General features: G+C 46.3%; 1 non-coding gene across 1 annotated transcript; it reads right to left on the reverse strand.

The window, feature by feature from the left end:
* Positions 1-4,541: 4,541 nt before the first annotated feature.
* On the reverse strand, positions 4,542-4,614 carry trnam-cau (transfer RNA methionine (anticodon CAU)). Its single transcript has one exon. It is a non-coding gene; the product is annotated as a tRNA-Met (tRNA).
* Positions 4,615-14,668: the final 10,054 nt, after the last annotated feature.

Consider the following 14,668-nt stretch of genomic DNA (forward strand, 5'->3'; position numbering starts at 1 on the left):
ACCATGCTGCCCTTTGTGTCTTTTGAATTAGAATCCTCTTGTGTTGTTACTGGTTGAAAATTTGTGATCAATGAAGTATTAGGATCCCAGATCGCTGAGATTTAGAACCTCTTGTTCAGGTTTTTCAACAGGAATGCCTGACAATGTATCCACTGTTGTTTTCCTCACTCAAGCTTGTCAATCCATTTCTTGCATAATGCAAGTTGTCCTTCCAGATAATGAAATGTGGTTCCTTCACCTGCAGTTCATGGGAAACCTTCTGGCTGGTTTTATTCAGGTTTTCACATGGTTCAATTCAGTTCTGATGCTCCTGCTTCCCAGCACTTGTTTCAGTCTTTTCAAGAACTCAAAATAATTTTGGAAATTTTGTCCTGAATCCTGTCCACTTTTCATGGCTTCCCAATTCATCTACTTTACAGATTAGTTGTAAATCTGTGCAAACTTTTCAGCTTAGTTTTGGATCACATGCAACGTTTCTGTAATTTCTCTTCCTTTGTACCAAAGTGTAGCAGTTAACTGTCCCTTGACCTTCAGTTGAATTCCCCCGAGACGATGGAGAATTATGGTTAATGGCAGGAGGAAGTCTTGCTTTAGCCATTGTTATGTGTCTGAAAGAGCTGAAACTCCTGCCCCAGTGTCTAATTTGAAGTTTGTTTTATGTTCATTGACCACAATGTCAGCGCTCTAATAGTTCCCATTCGATCCTGTAATTTCTCCCAAGAATAGCACTTTACAGGCAGTCCCCAGGTTACGAATGAGATCCGTTTTTAAGTCTGTCTGTAAGTCGAATTTGTATGTAAGTTGGAACAGTTACGTACGGTTCACATCTAGCGTCAATTAGTCAAATGTTTCTCTTAGTATATAGTATATATTTTACCTAAAACATCTTAAGTATAATAATACAGTAATAATAATAATCGGGTAAACACAACAGTTTTGAGCAGTGTTTTGAGCGTCGCGCAATGTCGTCCGCCCGTTCATTAGTACGAACCATTGTATGTAACTCAATTTTTTAAAGTAATTGGCTTTACGGAGGTCGGTACGTAAGTACGGGCATTCGTAAGTCGGGCGTTCGTAACCCGGGGACTGCCTGTAGTGTCTTCTTCAACTTCGATTCCTTGAAAACTGCATGTTTTAATTGGTTTCTCAATTTTCTGAATTAGGATCTTTTGCTGCAGCGTACAGATTTAAATGTCCTTTCCTCTTACAGGAATGCCTCTCTGCATTTTTGGTGGGGAATGTTTTGCACTGATGCAGCCTTTTCCTGCCATAGTGAGAACACTGAGTAATGATGCCATTTGATAGAGGTGTACAAGATTCTGATAGGTTTGAATATGCTCGACAAGGTAAAGATGTTCCCATTAGTTGATGATGCAAGGGAAGGTAATGGCCTAGTGGTATTATCGCTAGACTATTAATCCAGAAACTCAGCTAATGTTCTGGGGATCTGGATTCAAATCCTGCCATGGCAGATGGTGGAATTTGAATTCAAACAGAAACAAATATCTGGAATTAAGAATCTACTGATGACCCTTGATGACTACTGATGAAACCATTGTCGATTGTCAGAAAGATGCATCTGGTTCATTCATGTCCTTTTAGGGAAGGAAATCTGCTGTCTTTACCTGGGCTGGCCTACATGTGACTCCAGAGCCATAGCAATGTGGTTGACTCTCAGGCAATTAGGATGAGCAATAAATGCTGGCCAGTCAGTGATGCCATGTCCCACGAATGAATAAAAGGACCAAGGGACACTGATTTAAGGTTTTAGGTAAGAGATTCAGAGGGTGTGGGGGGGAGGGGGGGGGGAATGGTGGAAGGAAGAAGATTTTTACTCAGTGAGTGGCAATGACCTGGAACCCACGAGGGCGAAGGAAGTGGAAACAGTCAATGATTTTCCATAGGAAGTTGTACAAGGCCCACAGGGATAGCATGGAGGAATGGGACTAACTGGATTGCTGGACAGAGAGCTGGCAGCGAAATTAAGGACTGAATGGCCTCCTTCTGTGCCTTTATGACTCATTGACAGAAACAACCCATCTGGTCCATGTCGGTAACACTCAGCAGGTCGGGTAGCAGCTGCAGAGAGAAACACTTAACGTTTCGGGTTGATCAGAACATGAAAATAAGGGTCATCGACCTGAAATGTTAACCCTGTTTCTCTCTACTGATACGGCCCCCTACACAATGTGAATGTTTAATTGGCTGAGGAACAGAAACTGTGCTGTGGAACTGTATGGCCTCCAGCATGAACCAGCCGTTCAGAGAGATAAAGGGGAACATTAAAAAGCAGGGCAACATGGTAGCACAGTGGTTGGCACTGCTGCCCCACAGCACCAGGGACCCGGGTTCAATTCCGGCCTTGGGTGACTGACTGCCTGTGTAGTTTGCACATCCTCCCCGTGTCTGCGTGGGTTTCCTTCGGGTGCTCCGGTTTCCTCCCACGCTCCAAAGATGTACAGGTTAGGTTGATTGGCCATGCTAAATTGTCCGGTCGTGTCGGGGGATTAGCAGGATAAATACTTGGGGTTATGGGGATAGGGCCTGGGTGGGATTGTTGTTGGTGCAGGCCTGATGGGCTGAATGGCCTCCTTTTACACTGTAGCGATTCTATGATTCTATGAATAATAGAATATAACTCAATTGATAATTAACAATTGTCCATGTAAATTCTATAGATTAATACCCAAATCTACAATAACAATTATTTGCAGTTGTTGGGCAGCTTAGAAAGAAGGGTATATTTCTCCAGAAGAGCAGAGGTTTTCAAAGATAGAGGCCAAGATTTTCCGGCCTCCCTGCCAGAGAATTCCCATTGACACCGGAAGAAAACCCACAGGTGGGGGTGCGCTGCTTATGGGACTGGAGAATCCCACTGGTGTGAACGGCCGGAGAATTCCCGCCAGAGTTTTTCTAGGGTAGAAAGGGACCCACAACCCTCCAAGATATTTACGTTCCTCTAATTCTGGCCTCTTGAGCATCCCCGATTTTAATCTCTCCACCAGTGGCTGCCCTGTCTTCAGTAGCCTGGGTCCCAATCTCTAACTCTCTCCCTACACCTCCCTGTCTCTCTATCTCACCTTCCACCTTTAACAAGCTCCTGGAAACCTGCCTCTTCAACCAAACTTTTGACCATCTGACTGAAGATCTACCTCTTTAGTGTCTGACTTTGTTTCGTAATGCTCCTGCGAGGTGCCTTGAGACATTACACTGTGTCAGAGGTGTTTTGTCCATGTATGTAGTTGTTGTTGATTTGTTTCCACTGCTGAGTTGGCCATTAGCCAGGGGAATTGAGGGAATGTTTATTATGCAATGAGGTGTTAGGAGCTGGTTTGCATTCTCAAGGAGAGGTGGGAAGGCAGATTCAATAGAAACTTTCCAAAGGGATAAATACTTCGAAGGGAGACCAGGGGAGTGGGAACCAATCAAATAGCAATTTTAAGAGACGTAATGGACCAAATAGCCTCCTTCTGTGAAATATGGTTCTCTATTTGTACATTGGCTATAAAATATAACCTGAAAGCATACTTAAAGATAAATAAGCTCTAATTGTGCTGGCCTTACAGATTATTGAAACTTCAGAAGACTTTCTGCCTATGTATCATGCTAATAGATTATAATATAGTCAAACATGCTCTCCTGACACAGGGAATGAATCATCGAATCTCTGCAGTGCAGAAGGAGGCCATTCAGCCCATCGAGCCTACACCAACAACAATCCCACCTAGGCCCTAACCTCGTAGCCCCATGTATTTTCCCTGCTAATACACCTGACACTAGGAGCAATTTAGCATGGTCAATCAACCTAACCTGCACACCCTTTGGACTGTGGGAGAAAACTGGAGCACCCGGAGGAAACCCACGCAGACATGGGGAGAAAGTGCAGATTCCGCACAGACAGTGACCCAAGTCAGGAACCGAACCCAGGTCCCTGGCACTGTGAGGCAGCAGTGCTAACCACTGTGCCACCGTGTCGCAGGGAGCAAATATCAAAAGTATTGAGAATGGATTTTTTTAAAGTGTATCTTCACTCACACACTGTTTATCCTTTTGGGGAAGAGTAGGGGAAGGACCTGAGCTGATTAACAGCCCATTAAACCATGTTCTGAATGCTCCTTTCACGGCTAACAAGTCCTGATGTTAGACTCGAACCCAGAGCTTTTGGTCTGAAGGTAGGGATGCTACCCACTGTGCAACAAGGCCTCCTGTATGTATATTTTAAAGTTTAAAGTTTATTTATTAGTGTCACAAGTAGGCTTACATTAACATTGCAATGAAGTTATTGTGAAAATCCCCTAGTCGTCACACTTCGGCGCCTGTTCAGGTACACTGAGGGTGAATTTAGCATGGCCAGTGTACCTAACCAGCACGTCTTTCAGACTGTGGGAGGAAACCGGAGTACCCGGAGGAAACCCACAAAGACACAGGAGAATGTGTAGACTGCACAGACAGTGACCTAAGCCAGGAATCGAATCCAGGTCCCTGGCACTGTGAGGCAGCAGCACTAACCGCTGTGCCACCGTGCCTCCTGAATATAAGTCTGCCCTCTCTGAGGATTGAACTCAGTACCTTCAGATTATGAGACTGAAGCGCTGCCTACTGCGCTAAGAAGGCACGGGATACTGTCATCAATTAGTATTCATATGCACAAAGTCAGGGGCTTTGCGGATTCCCAATACACACTCCTGCCCTGTGAGACCTTTGCTGAGAGGGAGCAAACCGGAGGTGAGAATGTCCCCTCTCTTCCCCAGTAGGGAAAACCTCAGTGCGAGTCAGAGGTAGCTGGGCTGCTCTGTGATCATGCTTTGGAGTATGCATGCCCAGGGTTTTGCAATTGTTCCTCACCTGCCATCCCTGCCTCTAACCCCGTCTCCCCCGTACCACCATCCCCCCCTCTTCCCCCCCCGCCCCCCCCACCCCCGCTGCCATCTCCTCGCCCAGGGTGAGGGGGCCCCTGCAATGCTCAGGGCAGCAGAATCCGAATACACTTGTAAAATGAACAGAGCATTGACCGGAGCAGATGCTGCAGGACTCGGGAGAATTAAGTCATCCTCACTCTGTCAACAGGTGTGTGTCAGAGCCCTGGGAGTTTTTACCCAATTACTTTTAATTAATCATGAACTGACCCGCTGTTGCAACAAGTGTGACCTTTGGCCTGCAGAAGGAGCTGCGAGAGCAGCAAATCCTCCTGGAGTCAGTCACACTACCCGTCTGACATTGCCCATTCGGTTAGGATGTTACACTCTGGCTGTGTTCACAACAGCAACATCCTGTAGTCTGCACTTGTGTCTCTCATACAAAGATAGGATGAAATGTCACTCAGTGTAAATGATGGATGTGCTCTGCAAATATCGCACTGGCATTCGGGCAACAGTCAACAACAGCACGATTACTCCGAATGCTGACATTGAATTCATTGTGGTCATTCCTCGGTTAACTGGGTCTCTTAAGGTTTTCCTGACATGTTAATCTTGGAAGCTATCTCGAGGCAGAATGAGAACATGTTACATGGAGGGAAATAGAGTGAAAGGGGAGGAGGGTAGAATACTGGAGGGATTAGAGTGAGGGAAGGAGCAGGGAGAGGGTAGGATACTGGTGGGACTAGTGAAAGAGGGATGAGGGTGGGATACTGGAGGGATTAGAGTGAGGGAGGGAGCAGGGTGAGGGTGGGATACTGGAGGGAATAGAGTGAGGGAGGGAGCAGGGTGAGGGTGGGATACTGGAGGGAATAGAGTGAGGGAGGGAGCAGGGTGAGGGTGGGATACTGGAGGGATTAGAGTGAGGAGGAGGAAGGTGAGTCATTTGGATGTAGAGTCCAGGTTTGAACAGTATGCTATCCTGAACATTCTACACCTTCCTAACTTTTATCAAAGACTAGGTTTGATTTGAACAGTAAGTTTTCATTACTTTCTCTACGATATTTGTCATCTGATGTTGAAATCAGTGCACCTGTGAAGAGCTGCAGCTGTTGTGTCCAAGCAATGTGAGAGAGTGCAGAACAGCAGCAACCTGACTGAGAACACAGACAGGCCGGTGTCCTCACCGCACTCCTCTCCAGTAGAGAGACGTGAACAGTTTCTGCCTTTGTATCTCGGGCATTTCCTCAGATCTCTTAGAAGGACAAGGTCACCAACTCAGAAATACTTTAGCACGCTAACTCCATCAGCATATACCCATTGTTAAACTAACAATGTCTGCGAAGGCTTGCCATGTTCATCAGCTGGATGATAGTCCTACACCCAAACACCTTCTGTATGGTCAACTAATGTGAGAGTGCATACTTCAGTGACAAGGCCACCTGCAAGTGAGAAGGTGGACATCGACACTGACAGCTGGGAGACAGCTGCTGACTGTGACCTCTGGGGGCTCACCATTGGAAGGATACTGGAAGAGTTGAGCAAAAACGGAAAGCTCAGTTGACCAAGAAGAGGATCCGGAGAAGGCCACTGAATCATAGATCTTCTCAGCCCAGTGTCTTCCTGTGCCGCAAATGTGACAGAAACTACCATGGCAGAGTGGGATTCCTAAACCACACCAGATGATGGTTAACAGAGTTAACCACCACAGCACAAACATTAGGATTGAAGGATGCCAGGGAATATTCAGATCAAAGAATATTTGAGCACCTCTATCTCTATGATGTTTTAACTCCCAATGCTCCTTGTACTGATTTACCCTGGGAAATAAATTCCCAACCCCCAGTTAACAATGATGAGAAGATTGTCAAATTACCACACATCCGGAAACAACCGCCAACTTAACTAACATTGTGTATTCATAAAGCTAGCACATAAATACCTAATTAATCTTTCTTTTAATTGCATATTTAATTGATATAATTGTTTGAGATTAAATTTTATAATCACAGGATTAATTGTAATCACACTTTTTGATTGTTTGACAGTCTCAGTTTTAATTTACATTTCCTGGAATTGTTTTTTCCAGGCATAAAGTGGGATTTTCCGGTCCCACTCACCCCAAAACCGGAAAGTCCCACCCGAGGTCAATGGACCTTTGCATGGTCTGCACCCGCCCCCCCACCCGCTCGATTCCCTTGGCGGTCGGGATGGGAAAACGCCTCCCATAGACTTTTCTGGAAAACTGTTTTGGATGCCTGCGAGAAAAGAGAATTTGGCGCTCAGCCAAAACTCCATTCACAGCAGCGGGACCAAAGAATCTCAGCCGCGGGCGAGGTTGGAGAATCCCATCCGCGGGCAAGGTTGAAGAATTCCGGCCTGTGTCTTCAGTGTAGAAAAGCTTTCCCAAGGTGCAATCAGTCAAACAGAAGTAGACACTAAGTCAAAGTGTTGGATTGGACTGAACGTCATTTCAACCTAGAGATGGCAGATTGGTTTGTGATGCTGGTGTTACATAGCATGATGTGGAGATGCCGGCATTGGACTGGGGTAAACACAGTAAGAGTTTTAACAACACCAGGTTAAAGTCCAACAGGTTTATTTGGCAGCAAATGCCATTAGCTTTCGGAGTGCTGCTCCTTTGTCAGATGGAGTGGAAATCTGTTCTCAAACAAGGCACACAGAGACACAAAAGCAAGTTACAGAATACTGATCAGAATGCGAATCTTTACAGCTAATCAAGTCTTAAAGATACAGACAATGTGAGTGGAGGGAGCATTAGGCACAGATTAAAGAAATGCGTATTGTCTCCAGACAGGACAGCCAGTGAGATTCTGCAAGTCCAGACAAGCTGTGGGGGTTACCGATAGTGTGACATGAACCCAAGATCCTGGTTTAGGCCGTCCTCATGTGTGCGGAACTTGGCTATCAGTTTCTGCTCAGCGACTCTGCGCTGTCGTGTGTCGTGAAGGCCGCCTTGGAGAACGCTTACCTGAAGATCAGAGGCCGAATGCCCGTGACCGCTGAAGTGCTCCACCATGGTACATTGGGGAAACCATGCAGACGCTACGACAATGGATGAATGAACACCACTCGACAATTACCAGGCAAGACTGTTCTCTTCCTGTGGGGGAGCACTTCAGCGGTCACGGGCATTCGGCCTCTGATCTTCGGGTAAGCGTTCTCCAAGGCAGCCTTCACGACACGCGACGGTGCAGAGTCGCTGAGCAGAAACTGATAGCCAAGTTCCGCACACATGAGGACGGCCTAAACCGGGATCTTGGGTTCATGTCACACTATCGGTAACCCTCACAGCTTGTCTGGACTTGCAGAATCTCACTGGCTGTCCTGTCTGGAGACAATACGCATTTCTTTAACCTGTGCCTAATGCTCCCTCCACTCACATTGTCTGTATCTTTAAGACTTGATTAGCTGTAAAGATTCACATTCTAATCAGTATTCTGTAACTTGAGTTTGTGTCTCTGTGTGCCTTATTTGTGAGCAGATTTCCACTCCATCTGACGAAGGAGCAGCGCTCCGAAAGCTAATGGCATTTGCTACCAAATAAACCTGTTGGACTTTAATCTGGTGTTGTTAAAACTCTTACTGTGTTACATAGCATGACATAAACTGAATGCCACAGAAACTTGACTGTTCAACTCAACAGCTCTATCCTTGTGTTTGTAGTTCACACAAATCTTCCATTCTCATCAACTCATCTTGCCTGTAATCAGTAAGGATAGGCAACAACACCTCCTCCACGATCATCCTCAACACTCGTGCCCCACAAGGCTGTGTTCTCAGCCTCCTACTATACTCCTTATACACCTATGACTGTGTGGCCAAATTCCCCTCTAACTCAATTTTCAAGTTTGCTGATGATACCACCGTCGTGGGTCGGATCTCAAACAATGATGAGATGGAGTAGAATCACAGAATCACAGAACCCTACAGTGCAGAAAGAGGCCATTCGGCCCATCGAGTCTGCACCGACCACAATCCCACCCAGGCCCTACCCCCATATCCCTACATATTTTATCCACTAATCCCTCTAACCTACGCATCTCAGGAAACTAAGGGGAAATTTTAGCATGGCCAATCAACCTAACCTGCATATCTCTGGACTGTGGGAGGAAACCGGAGCACCCGGAGGAAACCCACGCAGACACGATGAGAATGTGCAAACTCCACACAGACAGTGACCCGAGCCGGGAATCGAACCCAGGTCCCTGGAGCTGTGAAGCAGCAGTGCTAACCACTGTGCTACCGTGCCGCCCCACAGGAAAGAGATAGAAAATCTGGTGAATTGGTGCAATGACAGTCATCTCTCCCTCAATGTCAAACGAAGGAGACAGTCATCGACTTCAGGAAGTGTAGTGGAGGACATGCCCCTGTCTACATCAATGGAGACGAAGTAGAAATGGTCGAGAGTTTTATGTTTCTCGGTGTCAGATCACCAACAACCTGTCCTGGTCCCTCCATGCTAACACTATCATTAAGAAAGCTCAGCAATGCCTCTACTTTCTCAGAAGACTAAGGAAATTTGGCATGTCAGCTACGAATCTCACCAACCTTTACAGATGCACCATAAAAAGCATCCTTTCCAGATGTATCACAGCTTGGTATGACCCCTGCTCTGCCCAAGCCCGCAAAAACTACAAAGGGTCGTGAATGAAGCCCAGTCCATCACTCAAACCAGCCTCCCACCCATTGACACTGTTACACTTCCCGCTGCCTTGGAAAAGCAGCCAGCATAATTAATGACCCCACGCACCCCGGACATTCTCTCTTCCACCTTTTTCTGTCGGGAAAAAAGATACAGAAGTCTGAGGACATGTACCAACCGACTCAAGAACAGCTTCTTCCCTGCTGCCAGCAGAGGTTTGAATGGGCCTACCTCACACTAAGTTAATCTTTCTTTGCACCCTAGCTAAGATTGTAACACTACATTCTCCTTTCCTTCTCTATGAACAGTATGCTTTGTCTGTATAGCGCGTAAGAAACAATACTTTTCACTGCATGCTAATACATGTGACAATACTAAATCAACTCGAATATCATATGTCAATATCCGTATCCCCTTCTCTTTTTTTATTTACTAATGTCACAAGTAGGCTTACATTAACACTGCAATGAAATTGCTGTGAAGATCCCCTAGTCGTCACACTCCGGCACCTTTTCGGATACACTGAGGGAGAATTTAGCATGGCCAATGCACCAAACAGCATGCCTTTCAGACTGTGGGAGGAAACCGGAGCATCCGGAGGAAACCCACACAGACATGTGGAGAACGTTTAGACAGTGACCCAAGGAATTGAACCTGGGTCTCTGGCACTGTGAGGCAGCAGTGCTAACCACTGTGCCACCGTGCCTTTCTGCTTCACATTCTGATCTAAATTCTCTTGAATATATTGATGAATCGTAGAATCTACAGTGCAGAAGGAGGCAATTTGGCCCATCGAACCTGCACCCACCACAATCCCACCCAGGTCCTATTCCCGTAACCACGCATATTTAACCTCCTAGTCCCCCTGACACTAAAGTGCAATTTATCATGGCCAATCAACCGAACCTCTCTCCTCCTTGTCTGTGTATTATCTTTCAATTCATTCTTGAAATGCTAGACATGCAGGAGTTGCTGTGATCATTTGGCAACAAGGGTTCTTTCTGGGGTGTATTTTTCTTTGTGTGGCAGTACTGTAATGTAAAGTTGGTGCTTTCTCTGAGCTTCACACGGTGAGCTTCACATTGAGAGCTTCACATTGAGAGCTGTTCTAGCCAGAGTTATATAGAACTCTGTTAATGGGGTTTGGCATGCCTTGTGGAGGATGTTCATAGCATTCATAGAAACCCTACAGTGCAGAAGGAGGCCATTCGGCCCATCGAGTCTGCACCGACCACAATCCCACCCAGGCCCTACCCCCACATATTTTACCCGCTAATCCCGCTAACCTACACATCCCAGGGCTCTAAGGGGCCATTTTTAACCTGGCCAATCAACCTAACCCGCACATCTTTGGACTGTGGGAGGAAACCGGAGCACCCGGAGGAAACCCACGCAGACGCGAGGAGAATGTGCAAACTCCACACAGACAGTGACCCGAGCCGGGAATCGAACCCGGGACCCTGGAGCTGTGAAGCAGTAGTGCTAACCACTGTGCTACTGTGCCGCCCACGGTTCTCTGTATTCATTCTCAACAGATACGAATATATGAGCAATGGTGGATAGGAAAAGAGCCTCCCCTCATCCACCCAGTCTATTTTACACAATGAGGATAACTTACATGCCCCACAATATTTACCCTCTCTGCCTTACTCAAATCCACTTGAACTCCGAGGAGAGGCGAGATACCGGATACAAACCAAGGCCAATCTGAGGATAGAGCATCCAAAGAGATGGCCACACTTAGTCCAGATGATCACTCCTCCCACAATGATTCATATTCAGTACCAACCTCTTGTACAAGGTGATCTCTGCCCCAGGCAGAAACAAGCTCCAACTCGTGCTTGAAGAAATTCAGCAAATCTTTGTCCACCACACAAACTATCAGCCTGTTCCTGAGGTCTAATATACAGCAGGCAGGTTGGTGAGGATGAGGTCAGGTTTGTTGGGTGACACGATGGTACAGTGGTTAACACTGTTGCCTCACAGCCAGGGACCCGTGTTCAATTCTGTGTTGGGTGACTGTGTGGAGTTTGCACATTCTGCATGGGTTTGCGTGGATCTCCTCCGGGTGCTCCGGTTTCCTTCCTGAAAGATGTGCTGGTTGGGTGCATTGGCCATGCTAAATTCTCCCTCAGTGTTCCTGAACAGACACTGAAGTGTGGCGACTAGGGGATTTTCACAGTAATTTCATTGCAGTATTAATGTAAGCCTAATTGTGACACTAATAAACTTTAAACCTTATGCTAAATTGCCACTTAATGTCCCAAGATATGTAGATTAGGGTGATTAGCAGGATAAATATGTGAGGTTACTGGGATAGGGCCTGGGTGGGATACTCTGTTGGAGAGTTGGTGCAGACTTGATGGGCCGAATGGCTTCCTTCTGCACTGCAGGGATTCTATTCTATTCTATATTTTTCTGTCTTTCGGCCCCCTCACCATTAATATGGGAATAGAGTACAGAGTAAGGATGTTATGGTAAATTTTATAAAACACTGGCTCGGCCTCAGCTGGAGTATTATGGCCAATGCCGGGCACTGGGTATTAGAGAGAGTGCAGAAAAGATTCATGAGAATGGCTCTCGGGATGAGGAACTTCAGAAAGACTGGGGATGTTGGAAGTATTTTCCTTGGAGAGGAAGGTTGAGAGGTTTGACAGAGGTGTTCAAAATTATGAGGGGTCAGATTGTACAACGCAAAAAAAGCCTTTTGGCCCATTGAGTCGGCCCCAACTAAAATGTGTGCAGTTAGCGGGAAGAGGGTCTGGGTAAGAGAGTCTGTCAGAAGGTTGGTGCAGACTCAGTGGGACAAACGGAAGGATTCTAATAACTACCAGTAAAGTCGCGCTAAGCCCATTTTCCAGCATTTGTCCCATGCCCCTGAAATTTATACTCATTCAAATACTTTTTATAGGTTATAAAGTTTCCAGCCTCACAACCATCCCAATTCTCAATGACACATTAACTACCCTCTATCTCAGGGTTTACTTCCTATGAGGATGAGACAATATATTTTGGGTCACATCTTCCTAATTGCCCAGCGTCTAATTTTGAGATACCCCAAAGAAGCGATGGGGAATCCCTCCCAGAAGTTCCCAGGTAGGGGTCTACCCAGCAATTGTCCAGAAGCGCTGCCTTCCCCTGAAAAGTGAAATCTGACAATAAATCACTAACTTGGGATGGTTCTGCCAGTTTTACCCTCCTAGTTACTCTGAAAGTGTTAGAAGAAAGAAAAGCTCTTCTAACTTCAGACTACCTATTTCAAACACCCAGACTGAGGTCCGCACAGGGCACCCCTGCACACCAACCTCCCTTTGAGAGGAACCCCCTACTTATCCACCCTGACCGGGTCTACAATCCCCCTGCCCAACAGCCCCCCACCCTCCCCCCCCCCCCCCCCCCCCCCCCCCCCCGCCAGATCCAAATGGCACGCCCTTCCCCGGCCACTCAAACCCCCGACCCAGACGCTATAACCTAACCTGCACCTCGCCCAATTTCCAAACCTCCCCACTTGCCCCTCCCATCCCATTTCCATACTCCCGATGCCCAAACTCCCATCCCCACATCCCATTTACTTACCTTTGAAACTTACCTTCTCCCTTTCAATGGAACTTTTAAAGTCACCTACTGTTTGAACAGAGGGAAGTACGATAGGATGAGGGCTGAATTGGCTAAGGTGGACTGGGAGAGCAGACTGGTAGGTTGGACAGCTGAGGAACAGTGGAGGATTTTTAAGGAGATCCTTTTCAGTACTCAGCAACAATATATTCCGGTGATAAAGAAGGGTTGTAAGAAAAGGGATAACCAGCCGTGGATAACGAAGGAAATTAAGGAGAGTATTAAATTAAAGACCAATGCGTACAGAGTGGCCAAAAATAGTGGAGAATCGGAAGATTGGGAAAACTTTAAGAAACAACAAAGAACGACTAAGAAAGCGATAAAGAAAGGAAAGATAGGTTATGAAGCTAGGCTAGCTCTAAATATAAAAAATGATAGTAAAAGCTTTTACAAATATATAAAAAGGAATAGAGTGGCAAGAGTGAATGTTGGACCCTTGGTGGACGAGAGGGGGGATTTAATAGTGGGAAATGAGGAAATGGCTGAAACCTTTAAATAAGTTTTTTGTGTCGGTCTTCACGGTGGAAGACACAAATAGTTTACCAAATATTAACGATAGAGGGTTGGTAGGAGGAGAGGTACTCAATACAATTAATGTTACCAGGGAGGCAGTGCTTGGTAGACTAACGGGACTGAAGGTGGACAAGTCCCCGGGCCCGGATGGAATGCATCCCAGGGTACTGAAAGAAATGTCAGAGGTAATAGTGGATGCGTTAGTGGTTATTTATCAAAATTCGTTGGATTCTGGGGTAGTGGCGGCGGATTGGAAAACGGCTAATGTTACGCCGCTGTTTAAAAAAGGAAATAGACAAAAGGCGGGTAACTTAGCTTAACGTCTGTAATTGGGAAAATGCTGGAATCCATCATTAAAGAAGAAATAGCAGGCCATCTGGATAAGAATGGTTCGATTAAGCAGACGCAGCATGGATTCATGAGGGGAAAGTCGTGCTTGACGAATTTGTTGGATTTTTATGAAGATGTGACTAGTGCGGTTGACGGAGGGGAACCGGTGGATGCGGTGTTTTTGGATTTCCAAAAGGCATTTGATAAGGTGCCTCACAAAAGGTTGCTGAAGAAGATTGGGTCACACGGAGTTGGGGGTAGGGTGTTGGCGTGGATTGGGGATTGGCTATCCGACAGGAAGCAGAGAGTCGGAATAAATGGGTGCTTTTCTGGTTGGCAGATGGTAACTAGTGGCGTGCCGCAGGGATCGGTACTGGGGCCTCAACTATTTACCATTTATATAGACGATCTGGAGGAGGGGACTGAGTGTAGGGTAACAAAGTTTGCAGACGACACAAAGATAAGTGGAAAAGTGAATCGTGTGGAGGGCGTAGAAGGTCTGCAGAGAGATTTAGACAGGCTGAGTGAGTGGGCGAGGATCTGGCAGATGGAGTATAACATTAACAAATGCGAGGTTATTCACTTTGGAAGAAATAATAGCAAATTGGATTATTATCTAAATGGAAAAAAATTACAACATGCTACTGTGCAAAGGGACCTGGGGGTCCTTGTGCATGAGACGCAAAAA

Source organism: Mustelus asterias, chromosome 5 (genome assembly GCF_964213995.1).
Source record: "Mustelus asterias chromosome 5, sMusAst1.hap1.1, whole genome shotgun sequence".
Taxonomy (NCBI): domain Eukaryota; kingdom Metazoa; phylum Chordata; class Chondrichthyes; order Carcharhiniformes; family Triakidae; genus Mustelus; species Mustelus asterias.